We start from the raw sequence: 18,747 nt of genomic DNA on the forward strand, positions 1-18,747 counted from the left end.
CGGACCTCTTTCGGCAGAAGGCGCGCACCGCAGAGCACTGTGAGCGGCAGAATGGTCTTTGCGCGAAGAAGCAGCTTCTTCGTCTCCGGGAGCCGGAGAGAGCGGCAACTTCGCAAAGGTGATGAAACAAGCTGTACAACACTGCGATTGTGTGCGCAGCTTGCCAACTGAGAGAAAACAGTACCTGACCACTCTCCTGCCTTTTCTAATCACATGAACAGTCGATTGCAAGCTGTTTTGGACAATTTTCTTTCTCTTCTTGCAAAACACTCGGCAGACCTCCGTGCAGCCTCTAGAACACGATGGGAGATATTTTTTGTTCTGGCACAGTTTCTCCTTGCCACACAGAGTGGAAAAGCTTATTGCTAAGATGTAGACGAGAAGAGAGGCTAAAGACGAAGGTACGGTGCTCTGCAGAGCTAAGCACCGCTCCCGGACCTCTTTCGGCAGAAGCCGCACACCGCAGAGCACTGTGAGCGGCAGAATCGTCTTTGCGCGAAGAAGCAGCTTCTTCGTCTCCGGGAGCCGGAGAGAGCGGCAACTTCGCAAAGGTGATGAAACAAGCTTTACAACACTGCGATTGTGTGCGAAGCTTGCGAAGTGAGAGAAAACAGTACCTGACCACTCTCCTGCCTTTTCTATTCACATGAACATTCGATTGCAAGCTGTTTTGGACAACTTTCTTTCTCTTCTTGCAAAACACTCGGCAGACCTCCGTGCAGCGTCTAGAACACGATGGGAGATGTTTTCTGTGCTGGCACAGTTTCTCCTTGCCAGAGAGAGTGGAAAAGCTTTTTGCTAAGATGTAGACGAGAAGAGAGGCTAAAGACGAAGGTACGGTGCTCTGCAGAGCTAAGCATTGCTCCCGGACCTCTTTCGGCAGAAGGCGCACACCGCAGAGCACTGACTGTGAGCGGCAGAATGGTCTTTGCGCGAAGAAGCAGCTTCTTCGTCTCCGGGAGCCGGAGAGAGCGGCAACTTCGCAAAGGTGATGAAACAAGCTGTACAACACTGCGATTGTGTGCGCAGCTTGCCAAGTGAGAGAAAACAGTACCTGACCACTCTCCTGCCTTTTCTATTCACATGAACATTCGATTGCAAGCTGTTTTGGACAATTTTCTTTCTCTTCTTGCAAAACACTCGGCAGACCTCCGTGCAGCCTCTAGAACACGATGGGAGATGTTTTTTGTGCGGGCACAGTTTCTCCTTGCCAGACAGAGTGGAAAAGCTTTTTGCTAAGATGTAGACGAGAAGAGAGGCTAAAGACGAAGGTACGGTGCTCTGCAGAGCTAAGCACCGCTGCCGGGCCTCTTTCGGCAGAAGACACACACTGCAGAGCACTGCGAGCGGCAGAATCGTCTTTGCGCGAAGAAGCAGCTTCTTCGTCTCCGGGAGCCGGAGAGAGCGGCAACTTCGCAAAGGTGATGAAACAAGCTGTACAACACTGCGATTGTGTGCGCAGCTTGCCAAGTGAGAGAAAACAGTACCTGACCACTCTCCTGCCTTTTCTATTCACATGAACATTCGATTGCAAGCTGTTTTGGACAACTTTCTTTCTCATCTTGCAAAACACTCGGCAGACCTCCGTGCAGCCTCTAGAACACGATGGGAGATGTTTTCTGTGCTGGCACAGTTTCTCCTTGCAAGACAGAGTGGAATACATTTTTGCTAAGATGTAGACGAGAAGAGAGGCTAAAGACGAAGGTACGGTGCTCTGCAGAGCTAAGCACCGCTCCCGGGCCTCTTTCGGCAGAAGCCGCAGACCGCAGAGCACTATGAGCGGCAGAATCGTCCTTGGACGAAGAAGCAGCTTCTTCGTCTCCGGGAGACGGAGAGAGCGGCAACTTGGCAAAGGTGATGAAACAAGCTGTACAACACTGCGATTGTGTGCGCAGCATGCCAACTGAGAGAAAACAGTACCTGACCACTCTCCTGCCTTTTCTATTCACATGAACATTTGATTGGAAGCTGTTTTGGACAACTTTCTTTCTCTTCTTGCAAAACACTCGCAAGACCTCCGTGCAGCGTCTAGAACACGATGGGAGATGTTTTTTGTGCTGGCACAGTTTCTCCTTGCCAGACAGATTGGAAAAGCTTTTTGCTAAGATGTAGACGAGAAGAGAGGCTAAAGACGAAGGTACGGTGCTCTGCAGAGCTAAGCACCGCTCCCGGACCTCTTTCGGCAGAAGCCGCACACCGCAGAGCACTGTGAGCGGCAGAATCGTCTTTGCGCGAAGAAGCAGCTTCTTCATCTCCGGGAGCCGGAGATAGCGGCAACTTCGCAAAGGTGATGAAACAAGCTGTACAACACTGCGATTGTGTGCGCAGCTTGCCAACTGAGGGAAAACAGTACGTGACCACTCTCCTGCCTTTTCTATTCACATGAACATTCGATTGCAAGCTGTTTTGGACAACTTTCTTTCTCTTCTTGCAAAATACTCGGCAGACCTCCGTGCAGCGTCTAGAACACGATGGGAGATGTTTTTTGTGCTGGCACAGTTTCTCCTTGCCAGACAGAGTGGAAAAGCTTTTTGCTAAGATGTAGACGAGAAGAGAGGCTAAAGACGAAGGTACGGTGCTCTGCAGAGCTAAGCACCGCTCCCGTGCCTCTTTCGGCAGAAGGCGCACACCGCAGAGCACTGTGAGCGGCAGAATCGTCTTTGCGCGAAGAAGCAGCTTCTTCGTCTCCGGGAGCCGGAGAGAGCGGCAACTTCGCAAGGTGATGAAACAAGCTGTACAACACTGCGATTGTGTGCGCAGCTTGCCAACTGAGAGAAAACAGTACCTGACCACTCTCCTGCCTTTTCTATTCACATGAACATTCGATTGCAAGCTGTTTTGGACAACTTTCTTTCTCTTCTTGTAAAACACTCCGCAGACCCCCGTGCAGCTTCTAGAACACGATGGGAGATGTTTTTTGTGCTGGCACAGTTTCTCCTTGCCAGACAGAGTGGAAAAGCTTTTTGCTAAGATGTAGACGAGAAGAGAGGCTAAAGACGAAGGTACGGTGCTCTGCAGAGCTAAGCACCGCTCCCGGGCCTATTTCGGCAGAAGGCGCACACCGCAGAGCACTGTGAGCGGCAGAATCGTCCTTGCACGAAGAAGCAGCTTCTTCGTCTCCGGGAGCCGGAGAGAGCGGCAACTTCGCAAAGGTGATGAAACAAGCTGTACAACACTGCGATTGTGTGCGCATCTTGCCAAATGAGAGAAAACAGTACCTGACCACTCTCCTGCCTTTTCTATTCACATGAACATTCGATTGCAAGCTGTTTTGGACAACTTTGTTTCTCTTCTTGCAAAACACTCGGCAGACCTCCGTGCAGCGTCTAGAACACGATGGGAGATGTTTTCTGTGCTGGCACAGTTTCTCCTTGCCAGAGAGAGTGGAAAAGCTTTTTGCTAAGATGTAGACGAGAAGAGAGGCTAAAGACGAAGGTACGGTGCTCTGCAGAGCTAAGCATTGCTCCCGGACCTCTTTCGGCAGAAGGCGCACACCGCAGAGCACTGTGAGCGGCAGAATGGTCTTTGCGCGAAGAAGCAGCTTCTTCGTCTCCGGGAGCCGGAGAGAGCGGCAACTTCGCAAAGGTGATGAAACAAGCTGTACAACACTGCGATTGTGTGCGCAGCTTGCCAAGTGAGAGAAAACAGTACCTGACCACTCTCCTGCCTTTTCTATTCACATGAACATTCGATTGCAAGCTGTTTTGGACAACTTTCTTTCACTTCTTGCAAAATACTCGGCAGACCTCCGTGCAGCCTCTAGAACACGATGGGAGATGTTTTCTGTGCTGGCACAGTTTCTCCTTGCCAGACAGAGTGGAAAAGCTTTTTGCTAAGATGTAGACGAGAAGAGAGGCTAAAGACGAAGGTACGGTGCTCTGCAGAGCTGAGCACCGCTCCCGGGCCTCTTTCGGCAGAAGGCGCACACCGCAGAGCACTGGGAGCGGCAGAATGGTCTTTGCGCGAAGAAGCAGCTTCTTCGTCTCCGGGAGCCGGAGAGAGCGGCAACTTCGCAAAGGTGATGAAACAAGCTTTACAACACTGCGATTGTGTGCGCAGCTTGCCAAGTGAGAGAAAACAGTACCTGACCACTCTCCTGCCTTTTCTATTCACATGAACATTCGATTGCAAGCTGTTTTGGACAACTTTCTTTCTCTTCTTGCAAAACACTCGGCAGACCTCCGTGCAGCCTCTAGAACAAGATGGGAGATGTTTTTTGTGCGGGCACAGTTTCTCCTTGCCAGACAGAGTGGAAAAGCTTTTTGCTAAGATGTAGACGAGAAGAGAGGCTAAAGACGAAGTTACGGTGCTCTGCAGAGCTAAGCACCGCTGCCGGGCCTCTTTCGGCAGAAGACACACACTGCAGAGCACTGCGAGCGGCAGAATCGTCTTTGCGCGAAGAAGCAGCTTCTTCGTCTCCGGGAGCCGGAGAGAGCGGCAACTTCGCAAAGGTGATGAAACAAGCTTTACAACACTGCGATTGTGTGCGCAGCTTGCCAAGTGAGAGAAAACAGTACCTGACCACTCTCCTGCCTTTTCTATTCACATGAACATTCGATTGCAAGCTGTTTTGGACAACTTTCTTTCTCATCTTGCAAAACACTCGGCAGACCTCCGTGCAGCCTCTAGAACACGATGGGAGATGTTTTCTGTGCTGGCACAGTTTCTCCTTGCAAGACAGAGTGGAATACATTTTTGCTAAGATGTAGACGAGAAGAGAGGCTAAAGACGAAGGTACGGTGCTCTGCAGAGCTAAGCACTGCTCCCAGGCCTCTTTCGGCAGAAGCCGCAGACCGCAGAGCACTATGAGCGGCAGAATCGTCCTTGGACGAAGAAGCAGCTTCTTCGTCTCCGGGAGACGGAGAGAGCGGCAACTTGGCAAAGGTGATGAAACAAGCTGTACAACACTGCGATTGTGTGCGCAGCATGCCAACTGAGAGAAAACAGTACCTGACCACTCTCCTGCCTTTTCTATTCACATGAACATTTGATTGGAAGCTGTTTTGGACAACTTTCTTTCTCTTCTTGCAAAACACTCGCAAGACCTCCGTGCAGCGTCTAGAACACGATGGGAGATGTTTTTTGTGCTGGCACAGTTTCTCCTTGCCAGACAGATTGGAAAAGCTTTTTGCTAAGATGTAGACGAGAAGAGAGGCTAAAGACGAAGGTACGGTGCTCTGCAGAGCTAAGCACCGCTCCCGGACCTCTTTCGGCAGAAGCCGCACACCGCAGAGCACTGTGAGCGGCAGAATCGTCTTTGCGCGAAGAAGCAGCTTCTTCGTCTCCGGGAGCCGGAGAGAGCGGCAACTTCGCAAAGGTGATGAAACAAGCTGTACAACACTGCGATTGTGTGCGCAGCTTGCCAACTGAGGGAAAACAGTACGTGACCACTCTCCTGCCTTTTCTATTCACATGAACATTCGATTGCAAGCTGTTTTGGACAACTTTCTTTCTCTTCTTGCAAAATACTCGGCAGACCTCCGTGCAGCGTCTAGAACACGATGGGAGATGTTTTTTGTGCTGGCACAGTTTCTCCTTGCCAGACACAGTGGAAAAGCTTTTTGCTAAGATGTAGACGAGAAGAGAGGCTAAAGACGAAGGTACGGTGCTCTGCAGAGCTAAGCACCGCTCCCGTGCCTCTTTCGGCAGAAGGCGCACACCGCAGAGCACTGTGAGCGGCAGAATCGTCTTTGCGCGAAGAAGCAGCTTCTTCGTCTCCGGGAGCCGGAGAGAGCGGCAACTTCGCAAGGTGATGAAACAAGCTGTACAACACTGCGATTGTGTGCGCAGCTTGCCAACTGAGAGAAAACAGTACCTGACCACTCTCCTGCCTTTTCTATTCACATGAACATTCGATTGCAAGCTGTTTTGGACAACTTTCTTTCTCTTCTTGTAAAACACTCCGCAGACCCCCGTGCAGCTTCTAGAACACGATGGGAGATGTTTTTTGTGCTGGCACAGTTTCTCCTTGCCAGACAGAGTGGAAAAGCTTTTTGCTAAGATGTAGACGAGAAGAGAGGCTAAAGACGAAGGTACGGTGCTCTGCAGAGCTAAGCACTGCTCCCGGGCCTATTTCGGCAGAAGGCGCACACCGCAGAGCACTGTGAGCGGCAGAATCGTCCTTGCACGAAGAAGCAGCTTCTTCGTCTCCGGGAGCCGGAGAGAGCGGCAACTTCGCAAAGGTGATGAAACAAGCTGTACAACACTGCGATTGTGTGCGCATCTTGCCAAATGAGAGAAAACAGTACCTGACCACTCTCCTGCCTTTTCTATTCACATGAACATTCGATTGCAAGCTGTTTTGGACAACTTTGTTTCTCTTCTTGCAAAACACTCGGCAGACCTCCGTGCAGCGTCTAGAACACGATGGGAGATGTTTTCTGTGCTGGCACAGTTTCTCCTTGCCAGACAGAGTGGAAAAGCTTTTTGCTAAGATGTAGACGAGAAGAGAGGCTAAAGACGAAGGTACGGTGCTCTGCAGAGCTAAGCATTGCTCCCGGACCTCTTTCGGCAGAAGGCGCACACCGCAGAGCACTGTGAGCGGCAGAATGGTCTTTGCGCGAAGAAGCAGCTTCTTCGTCTCCGGGAGCCGGAGAGAGCGGCAACTTCGCAAAGGTGATGAAACAAGCTGTACAACACTGCGATTTTGTGCGCAGCTTGCCAAGTGAGAGAAAACAGTACCTGACCACTCTCCTGCCTTTTCTATTCACATGAACATTCGATTGCAAGCTGTTTTGGACAACTTTCTTTCACTTCTTGCAAAATACTCGGCAGACCTCCGTGCAGCCTCTAGAACAAGATGGGAGATGTTTTTTGTGCGGGCACAGTTTCTCCTTGCCAGACAGAGTGGAAAAGCTTTTTGCTAAGATGTAGACGAGAAGAGAGGCTAAAGACGAAGTTACGGTGCTCTGCAGAGCTAAGCACCGCTGCCGGGCCTCTTTCGGCAGAAGACACACACTGCAGAGCACTGCGAGCGGCAGAATCGTCTTTGCGCGAAGAAGCAGCTTCTTCGTCTCCGGGAGCCGGAGAGAGCGGCAACTTCGCAAGGTGATGAAACAAGCTGTACAACACTGCGATTGTGTGCGCAGCTTGCCAAGTGAGAGAAAACAGTACCTGACCACTCTCCTGCCTTTTCTATTCACATGAACATTCGATTGCAAGCTGTTTTGGACAACTTTCTTTCTCATCTTGCAAAACACTCGGCAGACCTCCGTGCAGCCTCTAGAACACGATGGGAGATGTTTTCTGTGCTGGCACAGTTTCTCCTTGCAAGACAGAGTGGAATACATTTTTGCTAAGATGTAGACGAGAAGAGAGGCTAAAGACGAAGGTACGGTGCTCTGCAGAGCTAAGCACCGCTCCCGTGCCTCTTTCGGCAGAAGCCGCAGACCGCAGAGCACTGCGAGCGGCAGAATCGTCCTTGGACGAAGAAGCAGCTTCTTCGTCTCCGGGAGACGGAGAGAGCGGCAACTTGGCAAAGGTGATGAAACAAGCTGTACAACACTGCGATTGTGTGCGCAGCATGCCAACTGAGAGAAAACAGTACCTGACCACTCTCCTGCCTTTTCTATTCACATGAACATTTGATTGGAAGCTGTTTTGGACAACTTTCTTTCTCTTCTTGCAAAACACTCGCAAGACCTCCGTGCAGCGTCTAGAACACGATGGGAGATGTTTTTTGTGCTGGCACAGTTTCTCCTTGCCAGACAGATTGGAAAAGCTTTTTGCTAAGATGTAGACGAGAAGAGAGGCTAAAGACGAAGGTACGGTGCTCTGCAGAGCTAAGCACCGCTCCCGGACCTCTTTCGGCAGAAGCCGCACACCGCAGAGCACTGTGAGCGGCAGAATCGTCTTTGCGCGAAGAAGCAGCTTCTTCGTCTCCGGGAGCCGGAGAGAGCGGCAACTTCGCAAAGGTGATGAAACAAGCTGTACAACACTGCGATTGTGTGCGCAGCTTGCCAACTGAGGGAAAACAGTACGTGACCACTCTCCTGCCTTTTCTATTCACATGAACATTCGATTGCAAGCTGTTTTGGACAACTTTCTTTCTCTTCTTGCAAAATACTCGGCAGACCTCCGTGCAGCGTCTAGAACACGATGGGAGATGTTTTTTGTGCTGGCACAGTTTCTCCTTGCCAGACAGAGTGGAAAAGCTTTTTGCTAAGATGTAGACGAGAAGAGAGGCTAAAGACGAAGGTACGGTGCTCTGCAGAGCTAAGCACCGCTCCCGTGCCTCTTTCGGCAGAAGGCGCACACCGCAGAGCACTGTGAGCGGCAGAATCGTCTTTGCGCGAAGAAGCAGCTTCTTCGTCTCCGGGAGCCGGAGAGAGCGGCAACTTCGCAAGGTGATGAAACAAGCTGTACAACACTGCGATTGTGTGCGCAGCTTGCCAACTGAGAGAAAACAGTACCTGACCACTCTCCTGCCTTTTCTATTCACATGAACATTCGATTGCAAGCTGTTTTGGACAACTTTCTTTCTCTTCTTGTAAAACACTCCGCAGACCCCCGTGCAGCTTCTAGAACACGATGGGAGATGTTTTTTGTGCTGGCACAGTTTCTCCTTGCCAGACAGAGTGGAAAAGCTTTTTGCTAAGATGTAGACGAGAAGAGAGGCTAAAGACGAAGGTACGGTGCTCTGCAGAGCTAAGCACCGCTCCCGGGCCTATTTCGGCAGAAGGCGCACACCGCAGAGCACTGTGAGCGGCAGAATCGTCCTTGCACGAAGAAGCAGCTTCTTCGTCTCCGGGAGCCGGAGAGAGCGGCAACTTCGCAAAGGTGATGAAACAAGCTGTACAACACTGCGATTGTGTGCGCATCTTGCCAAATGAGAGAAAACAGTACCTGACCACTCTCCTGCCTTTTCTATTCACATGAACATTCGATTGCAAGCTGTTTTGGACAACTTTGTTTCTCTTCTTGCAAAACACTCGGCAGACCTCCGTGCAGCGTCTAGAACACGATGGGAGATGTTTTCTGTGCTGGCACAGTTTCTCCTTGCCAGAGAGAGTGGAAAAGCTTTTTGCTAAGATGTAGACGAGAAGAGAGGCTAAAGACGAAGGTACGGTGCTCTGCAGAGCTAAGCATTGCTCCCGGACCTCTTTCGGCAGAAGGCGCACACCGCAGAGCACTGACTGTGAGCGGCAGAATGGTCTTTGCGCGAAGAAGCAGCTTCTTCGTCTCCGGGAGCCGGAGAGAGCGGCAACTTCGCAAAGGTGATGAAACAAGCTGTACAACACTGCGATTGTGTGCGCAGCTTGCCAAGTGAGAGAAAACAGTACCTGACCACTCTCCTGCCTTTTCTATTCACATGAACATTCGATTGCAAGCTGTTTTGGACAATTTTCTTTCTCTTCTTGCAAAACACTCGGCAGACCTCCGTGCAGCCTCTAGAACACGATGGGAGATGTTTTTTGTGCGGGCACAGTTTCTCCTTGCCAGACAGAGTGGAAAAGCTTTTTGCTAAGATGTAGACGAGAAGAGAGGCTAAAGACGAAGGTACGGTGCTCTGCAGAGCTAAGCACCGCTGCCGGGCCTCTTTCGGCAGAAGACACACACTGCAGAGCACTGCGAGCGGCAGAATCGTCTTTGCGCGAAGAAGCAGCTTCTTCGTCTCCGGGAGCCGGAGAGAGCGGCAACTTCGCAAAGGTGATGAAACAAGCTGTACAACACTGCGATTGTGTGCGCAGCTTGCCAAGTGAGAGAAAACAGTACCTGACCACTCTCCTGCCTTTTCTATTCACATGAACATTCGATTGCAAGCTGTTTTGGACAACTTTCTTTCTCATCTTGCAAAACACTCGGCAGACCTCCGTGCAGCCTCTAGAACACGATGGGAGATGTTTTCTGTGCTGGCACAGTTTCTCCTTGCAAGACAGAGTGGAATACATTTTTGCTAAGATGTAGACGAGAAGAGAGGCTAAAGACGAAGGTACGGTGCTCTGCAGAGCTAAGCACCGCTCCCGGGCCTCTTTCGGCAGAAGCCGCAGACCGCAGAGCACTATGAGCGGCAGAATCGTCCTTGGACGAAGAAGCAGCTTCTTCGTCTCCGGGAGACGGAGAGAGCGGCAACTTGGCAAAGGTGATGAAACAAGCTGTACAACACTGCGATTGTGTGCGCAGCATGCCAACTGAGAGAAAACAGTACCTGACCACTCTCCTGCCTTTTCTATTCACATGAACATTTGATTGGAAGCTGTTTTGGACAACTTTCTTTCTCTTCTTGCAAAACACTCGCAAGACCTCCGTGCAGCGTCTAGAACACGATGGGAGATGTTTTTTGTGCTGGCACAGTTTCTCCTTGCCAGACAGATTGGAAAAGCTTTTTGCTAAGATGTAGACGAGAAGAGAGGCTAAAGACGAAGGTACGGTGCTCTGCAGAGCTAAGCACCGCTCCCGGACCTCTTTCGGCAGAAGCCGCACACCGCAGAGCACTGTGAGCGGCAGAATCGTCTTTGCGCGAAGAAGCAGCTTCTTCATCTCCGGGAGCCGGAGAGAGCGGCAACTTCGCAAAGGTGATGAAACAAGCTGTACAACACTGCGATTGTGTGCGCAGCTTGCCAAATGAGAGAAAACAGTACGTGACCACTCTCCTGCCTTTTCTATTCACATGAACATTCGATTGCAAGCTGTTTTGGACAACTTTCTTTCTCTTCTTGCAAAATACTCGGCAGACCTCCGTGCAGCGTCTAGAACACGATGGGAGATGTTTTTTGTGCTGGCACAGTTTCTCCTTGCCAGACAGAGTGGAAAAGCTTTTTGCTAAGATGTAGACGAGAAGAGAGGCTAAAGACGAAGGTACGGTGCTCTGCAGAGCTAAGCACCGCTCCCGTGCCTCTTTCGGCAGAAGGCGCACACCGCAGAGCACTGTGAGCGGCAGAATCGTCTTTGCGCGAAGAAGCAGCTTCTTCGTCTCCGGGAGCCGGAGAGAGCGGCAACTTCGCAAGGTGATGAAACAAGCTGTACAACACTGCGATTGTGTGCGCAGCTTGCCAACTGAGAGAAAACAGTACCTGACCACTCTCCTGCCTTTTCTATTCACATGAACATTCGATTGCAAGCTGTTTTGGACAACTTTCTTTCTCTTCTTGTAAAACACTCCGCAGACCCCCGTGCAGCTTCTAGAACACGATGGGAGATGTTTTTTGTGCTGGCACAGTTTCTCCTTGCCAGACAGAGTGGAAAAGCTTTTTGCTAAGATGTAGACGAGAAGAGAGGCTAAAGACGAAGGTACGGTGCTCTGCAGAGCTAAGCACCGCTCCCGGGCCTATTTCGGCAGAAGGCGCACACCGCAGAGCACTGTGAGCGGCAGAATCGTCCTTGCACGAAGAAGCAGCTTCTTCGTCTCCGGGAGCCGGAGAGAGCGGCAACTTCGCAAAGGTGATGAAACAAGCTGTACAACACTGCGATTGTGTGCGCATCTTGCCAAATGAGAGAAAACAGTACCTGACCACTCTCCTGCCTTTTCTATTCACATGAACATTCGATTGCAAGCTGTTTTGGACAACTTTGTTTCTCTTCTTGCAAAACACTCGGCAGACCTCCGTGCAGCGTCTAGAACACGATGGGAGATGTTTTCTGTGCTGGCACAGTTTCTCCTTGCCAGACAGAGTGGAAAAGCTTTTTGCTAAGATGTAGACGAGAAGAGAGGCTAAAGACGAAGGTACGGTGCTCTGCAGAGCTAAGCATTGCTCCCGGACCTCTTTCGGCAGAAGGCGCACACCGCAGAGCACTGTGAGCGGCAGAATGGTCTTTGCGCGAAGAAGCAGCTTCTTCGTCTCCGGGAGCCGGAGAGAGCGGCAACTTCGCAAAGGTGATGAAACAAGCTGTACAACACTGCGATTGTGTGCGCAGCTTGCCAAGTGAGAGAAAACAGTACCTGACCACTCTCCTGCCTTTTCTATTCACATGAACATTCGATTGCAAGCTGTTTTGGACAACTTTCTTTCACTTCTTGCAAAATACTCGGCAGACCTCCGTGCAGCCTCTAGAACACGATGGGAGATGTTTTCTGTGCTGGCACAGTTTCTCCTTGCCAGACAGAGTGGAAAAGCTTTTTGCTAAGATGTAGACGAGAAGAGAGGCTAAAGACGAAGGTACGGTGCTCTGCAGAGCTGAGCACCGCTCCCGGGCCTCTTTCGGCAGAAGGCGCACACCGCAGAGCACTGGGAGCGGCAGAATGGTCTTTGCGCGAAGAAGCAGCTTCTTCGTCTCCGGGAGCCGGAGAGAGCGGCAACTTCGCAAAGGTGATGAAACAAGCTTTACAACACTGCGATTGTGTGCGCAGCTTGCCAAGTGAGAGAAAACAGTACCTGACCACTCTCCTGCCTTTTCTATTCACATGAACATTCGATTGCAAGCTGTTTTGGACAACTTTCTTTCTCTTCTTGCAAAACACTCGGCAGACCTCCGTGCAGCCTCTAGAACAAGATGGGAGATGTTTTTTGTGCGGGCACAGTTTCTCCTTGCCAGACAGAGTGGAAAAGCTTTTTGCTAAGATGTAGACGAGAAGAGAGGCTAAAGACGAAGTTACGGTGCTCTGCAGAGCTAAGCACCGCTGCCGGGCCTCTTTCGGCAGAAGACACACACTGCAGAGCACTGCGAGCGGCAGAATCGTCTTTGCGCGAAGAAGCAGCTTCTTCGTCTCCGGGAGCCGGAGAGAGCGGCAACTTCGCAAAGGTGATGAAACAAGCTTTACAACACTGCGATTGTGTGCGCAGCTTGCCAAGTGAGAGAAAACAGTACCTGACCACTCTCCTGCCTTTTCTATTCACATGAACATTCGATTGCAAGCTGTTTTGGACAACTTTCTTTCTCATCTTGCAAAACACTCGGCAGACCTCCGTGCAGCCTCTAGAACACGATGGGAGATGTTTTCTGTGCTGGCACAGTTTCTCCTTGCAAGACAGAGTGGAATACATTTTTGCTAAGATGTAGACGAGAAGAGAGGCTAAAGACGAAGGTACGGTGCTCTGCAGAGCTAAGCACCGCTCCCAGGCCTCTTTCGGCAGAAGCCGCAGACCGCAGAGCACTATGAGCGGCAGAATCGTCCTTGGACGAAGAAGCAGCTTCTTCGTCTCCGGGAGACGGAGAGAGCGGCAACTTGGCAAAGGTGATGAAACAAGCTGTACAACACTGCGATTGTGTGCGCAGCATGCCAACTGAGAGAAAACAGTACCTGACCACTCTCCTGCCTTTTCTATTCACATGAACATTTGATTGGAAGCTGTTTTGGACAACTTTCTTTCTCTTCTTGCAAAACACTCGCAAGACCTCCGTGCAGCGTCTAGAACACGATGGGAGATGTTTTTTGTGCTGGCACAGTTTCTCCTTGCCAGACAGATTGGAAAAGCTTTTTGCTAAGATGTAGACGAGAAGAGAGGCTAAAGACGAAGGTACGGTGCTCTGCAGAGCTAAGCACCGCTCCCGGACCTCTTTCGGCAGAAGCCGCACACCGCAGAGCACTGTGAGCGGCAGAATCGTCTTTGCGCGAAGAAGCAGCTTCTTCGTCTCCGGGAGCCGGAGAGAGCGGCAACTTCGCAAAGGTGATGAAACAAGCTGTACAACACTGCGATTGTGTGCGCAGCTTGCCAACTGAGGGAAAACAGTACGTGACCACTCTCCTGCCTTTTCTATTCACATGAACATTCGATTGCAAGCTGTTTTGGACAACTTTCTTTCTCTTCTTGCAAAATACTCGGCAGACCTCCGTGCAGCGTCTAGAACACGATGGGAGATGTTTTTTGTGCTGGCACAGTTTCTCCTTGCCAGACAGAGTGGAAAAGCTTTTTGCTAAGATGTAGACGAGAAGAGAGGCTAAAGACGAAGGTACGGTGCTCTGCAGAGCTAAGCACCGCTCCCGTGCCTCTTTCGGCAGAAGGCGCACACCGCAGAGCACTGTGAGCGGCAGAATCGTCTTTGCGCGAAGAAGCAGCTTCTTCGTCTCCGGGAGCCGGAGAGAGCGGCAACTTCGCAAGGTGATGAAACAAGCTGTACAACACTGCGATTGTGTGCGCAGCTTGCCAACTGAGAGAAAACAGTACCTGACCACTCTCCTGCCTTTTCTATTCACATGAACATTCGATTGCAAGCTGTTTTGGACAACTTTCTTTCTCTTCTTGTAAAACACTCCGCAGACCCCCGTGCAGCTTCTAGAACACGATGGGAGATGTTTTTTGTGCTGGCACAGTTTCTCCTTGCCAGACAGAGTGGAAAAGCTTTTTGCTAAGATGTAGACGAGAAGAGAGGCTAAAGACGAAGGTACGGTGCTCTGCAGAGCTAAGCACTGCTCCCGGGCCTATTTCGGCAGAAGGCGCACACCGCAGAGCACTGTGAGCGGCAGAATCGTCCTTGCACGAAGAAGCAGCTTCTTCGTCTCCGGGAGCCGGAGAGAGCGGCAACTTCGCAAAGGTGATGAAACAAGCTGTACAACACTGCGATTGTGTGCGCATCTTGCCAACTGAGAGAAAACAGTACCTGACCACTCTCCTGCCTTTTCTATTCACATGAACATTCGATTGCAAGCTGTTTTGGACAACTTTGTTTCTCTTCTTGCAAAACACTCGGCAGACCTCCGTGCAGCGTCTAGAACACGATGGGAGATGTTTTCTGTGCTGGCACAGTTTCTCCTTGCCAGACAGAGTGGAAAAGCTTTTTGCTAAGATGTAGACGAGAAGAGAGGCTAAAGACGAAGGTACGGTGCTCTGCAGAGCTAAGCATTGCTCCCGGACCTCTTTCGGCAGAAGGCGCACACCGCAGAGCACTGTGAGCGGCAGAATGGTCTTTGCGCGAAGAAGCAGCTTCTTCGTCTCCGGGAGCCGGAGAGAGCGGCAACTTCGCAAAGGTGATGAAACAAGCTGTACAACACTGCGATTGTGTGCGCAGCTTGCCAAGTGAGAGAAAACAGTACCTGACCACTCTCCTGCCTTTTCTATTCACATGAACATTCGATTGCAAGCTGTTTTGGACAACTTTCTTTCACTTCTTGCAAAATACTCGGCAGACCTCCGTGCAGCCTCTAGAACACGATGGGAGATGTTTTCTGTGCTGGCACAGTTTCTCCTTGCCAGACAGAGTGGAAAAGCTTTTTGCTAAGATGTAGACGAGAAGAGAGGCTAAAGACGAAGGTACGGTGCTCTGCAGAGCTGAGCACCGCTCCCGGGCCTCTTTCGGCAGAAGGCGCACACCGCAGAGCACTGGGAGCGGCAGAATCGTCTTTGCGCGAAGAAGCAGCTTCTTCGTCTCCGGGAGCCGGAGAGAGCGGCAACTTCGCAAAGGTGATGAAACAAGCTTTACAACACTGCGATTGTGTGCGCAGCTTGCCAAGTGAGAGAAAACAGTACCTGACCACTCTCCTGCCTTTTCTATTCACATGAACATTCGATTGCAAGCTGTTTTGGACAACTTTCTTTCTCATCTTGCAAAACACTCGGCAGACCTCCGTGCAGCCTCTAGAACACGATGGGAGATGTTTTCTGTGCTGGCACAGTTTCTCCTTGCAAGACAGAGTGGAATACATTTTTGCTAAGATGTAGACGAGAAGAGAGGCTAAAGACGAAGGTACGGTGCTCTGCAGAGCTAAGCACCGCTCCCAGGCCTCTTTCGGCAGAAGCCGCAGACCGCAGAGCACTATGAGCGGCAGAATCGTCCTTGGACGAAGAAGCAGCTTCTTCGTCTCCGGGAGACGGAGAGAGCGGCAACTTGGCAAAGGTGATGAAACAAGCTGTACAACACTGCGATTGTGTGCGCAGCATGCCAACTGAGAGAAAACAGTACCTGACCACTCTCCTGCCTTTTCTATTCACATGAACATTTGATTGGAAGCTGTTTTGGACAACTTTCTTTCTCTTCTTGCAAAACACTCGCAAGACCTCCGTGCAGCGTCTAGAACACGATGGGAGATGTTTTTTGTGCTGGCACAGTTTCTCCTTGCCAGACAGATTGGAAAAGCTTTTTGCTAAGATGTAGACGAGAAGAGAGGCTAAAGACGAAGGTACGGTGCTCTGCAGAGCTAAGCACCGCTCCCGGACCTCTTTCGGCAGAAGCCGCACACCGCAGAGCACTGTGAGCGGCAGAATCGTCTTTGCGCGAAGAAGCAGCTTCTTCGTCTCCGGGAGCCGGAGAGAGCGGCAACTTCGCAAAGGTGATGAAACAAGCTGTACAACACTGCGATTGTGTGCGCAGCTTGCCAACTGAGGGAAAACAGTACGTGACCACTCTCCTGCCTTTTCTATTCACATGAACATTCGATTGCAAGCTGTTTTGGACAACTTTCTTTCTCTTCTTGCAAAATACTCGGCAGACCTCCGTGCAGCGTCTAGAACACGATGGGAGATGTTTTTTGTGCTGGCACAGTTTCTCCTTGCCAGACACAGTGGAAAAGCTTTTTGCTAAGATGTAGACGAGAAGAGAGGCTAAAGACGAAGGTACGGTGCTCTGCAGAGCTAAGCAGCGCTCCCGTGCCTCTTTCGGCAGAAGGCGCACACCGCAGAGCACTGTGAGCGGCAGAATCGTCTTTGCGCGAAGAAGCAGCTTCTTCGTCTCCGGGAGCCGGAGAGAGCGGCAACTTCGCAAGGTGATGAAACAAGCTGTACAACACTGCGATTGTGTGCGCAGCTTGCCAACTGAGAGAAAACAGTACCTGACCACTCTCCTGCCTTTTCTATTCACATGAACATTCGATTGCAAGCTGTTTTGGACAACTTTCTTTCTCTTCTTGTAAAACACTCCGCAGACCCCCGTGCAGCTTCTAGAACACGATGGGAGATGTTTTTTGTGCTGGCACAGTTTCTCCTTGCCAGACAGAGTGGAAAAGCTTTTTGCTAAGATGTAGACGAGAAGAGAGGCTAAAGACGAAGGTACGGTGCTCTGCAGAGCTAAGCACTGCTCCCGGGCCTATTTCGGCAGAAGGCGCACACCGCAGAGCACTGTGAGCGGCAGAATCGTCCTTGCACGAAGAAGCAGCTTCTTCGTCTCCGGGAGCCGGAGAGAGCGGCAACTTCGCAAAGGTGATGAAACAAGCTGTACAACACTGCGATTGTGTGCGCATCTTGCCAAATGAGAGAAAACAGTACCTGACCACTCTCCTGCCTTTTCTATTCACATGAACATTCGATTGCAAGCTGTTTTGGACAACTTTGTTTCTCTTCTTGCAAAACACTCGGCAGACCTCCGTGCAGCGTCTAGAACACGATGGGAGATGTTTTCTGTGCTGGCACAGTTTCTCCTTGCCAGAGAGAGTGGAAAAGCTTTTTGCTAAGATGTAGACGAGAAGAGAGGCTAAAGACGAAGGTACGGTGCTCTGCAGAGCTAAGCATTGCTCCCGGACCTCTTTCGGCAGAAGGCGCACACCGCAGAGCACTGTGAGCGGCAGAATGGTCTTTGCGCGAAGAAGCAGCTTCTTCGTCTCCGGGAGCCGGAGAGAGCGGCAACTTCGCAAAGGTGATGAAACAAGCTGTACAACACTGCGATTGTGTGCGCAGCTTGCCAACTGAGAGAAAACAGTACCTGACCACTCTCCTGCCTTTTCTATTCACATGAACATTCGATTGCAAGCTGTTTTGGACAACTTTCTTTCACTTCTTGCAAAATACTCGGCAGACCTCCGTGCAGCCTCTAGAACACGATGGGAGATGTTTTCTGTGCTGGCACAGTTTCTCCTTGCCAGACAGAGTGGAAAAGCTTTTTGCTAAGATGTAGACGAGAAGAGAGGCTAAAGACGAAGGTACGGTGCTCTGCAGAGCTGAGCACCGCTCCCGGGCCTCTTTCGGCAGAAGGCGCACACCGCAGAGCACTGGGAGCGGCAGAATCGTCTTTGCGCGAAGAAGCAGCTTCTTCGTCTCCGGGAGCCGGAGAGAGCGGCAACTTCGCAAAGGTGATGAAACAAGCTTTACAACACTGCGATTGTGTGCGCAGCTTGCCAAGTGAGAGAAAACAGTACCTGACCACTCTCCTGCCTTTTCTATTCACATGAACATTCGATTGCAAGCTGTTTTGGACAACTTTCTTTCTCTTCTTGCAAAACACTCGGCAGACCTCCGTGCAGCCTCTAGAACAAGATGGGAGATGTTTTTTGTGCGGGCACAGTTTCTCCTTGCCAGACAGAGTGGAAAAGCTTTTTGCTAAGATGTAGACGAGAAGAGAGGCTAAAGACGAAGTTACGGTGCTCTGCAGAGCTAAGCACCGCTGCCGGGCCTCTTTCGGCAGAAGACACACACTGCAGAGCACTGCGAGCGGCAGAATCGTCTTTGCGCGAAGAAGCAGCTTCTTCGTCTCCGGGAGCTGGAGAGAGCGGCAACTTCGCAAGGTGATGAAACAAGCTGTACAACACTGCGATTGTGTGCGCAGCTTGCCAAGTGAGAGAAAACAGTACCTGACCACTCTCCTGCCTTTTCTATTCACATGAACATTCGATTGCAAGCTGTTTTGGACAACTTTCTTTCTCATCTTGCAAAACACTCGGCAGACCTCCGTGCAGCCTCTAGAACACGATGGGAGATGTTTTCTGTGCTGGCACAGTTTCTCCTTGCAAGACAGAGTGGAATACATTTTTGCTAAGATGTAGACGAGAAGAGAGGCTAAAGACGAAGGTACGGTGCTCTGCAGAGCTAAGCACCGCTCCCAGGCCTCTTTCGGCAGAAGCCGCAGACCGCAGAGCACTATGAGCGGCAGAATCGTCCTTGGACGAAGAAGCAGCTTCTTCGTCTCCGGGAGACGGAGAGAGCGGCAACTTGGCAAAGGTGATGAAAC

Source organism: Melozone crissalis, unplaced genomic scaffold, assembly GCF_028551555.1.
Source record: "Melozone crissalis strain CALT ecotype California unplaced genomic scaffold, PUWL_Pcris_2 ptg000006l_1, whole genome shotgun sequence".
Classification (NCBI taxonomy): Eukaryota; Metazoa; Chordata; class Aves; order Passeriformes; family Passerellidae; genus Melozone; species Melozone crissalis.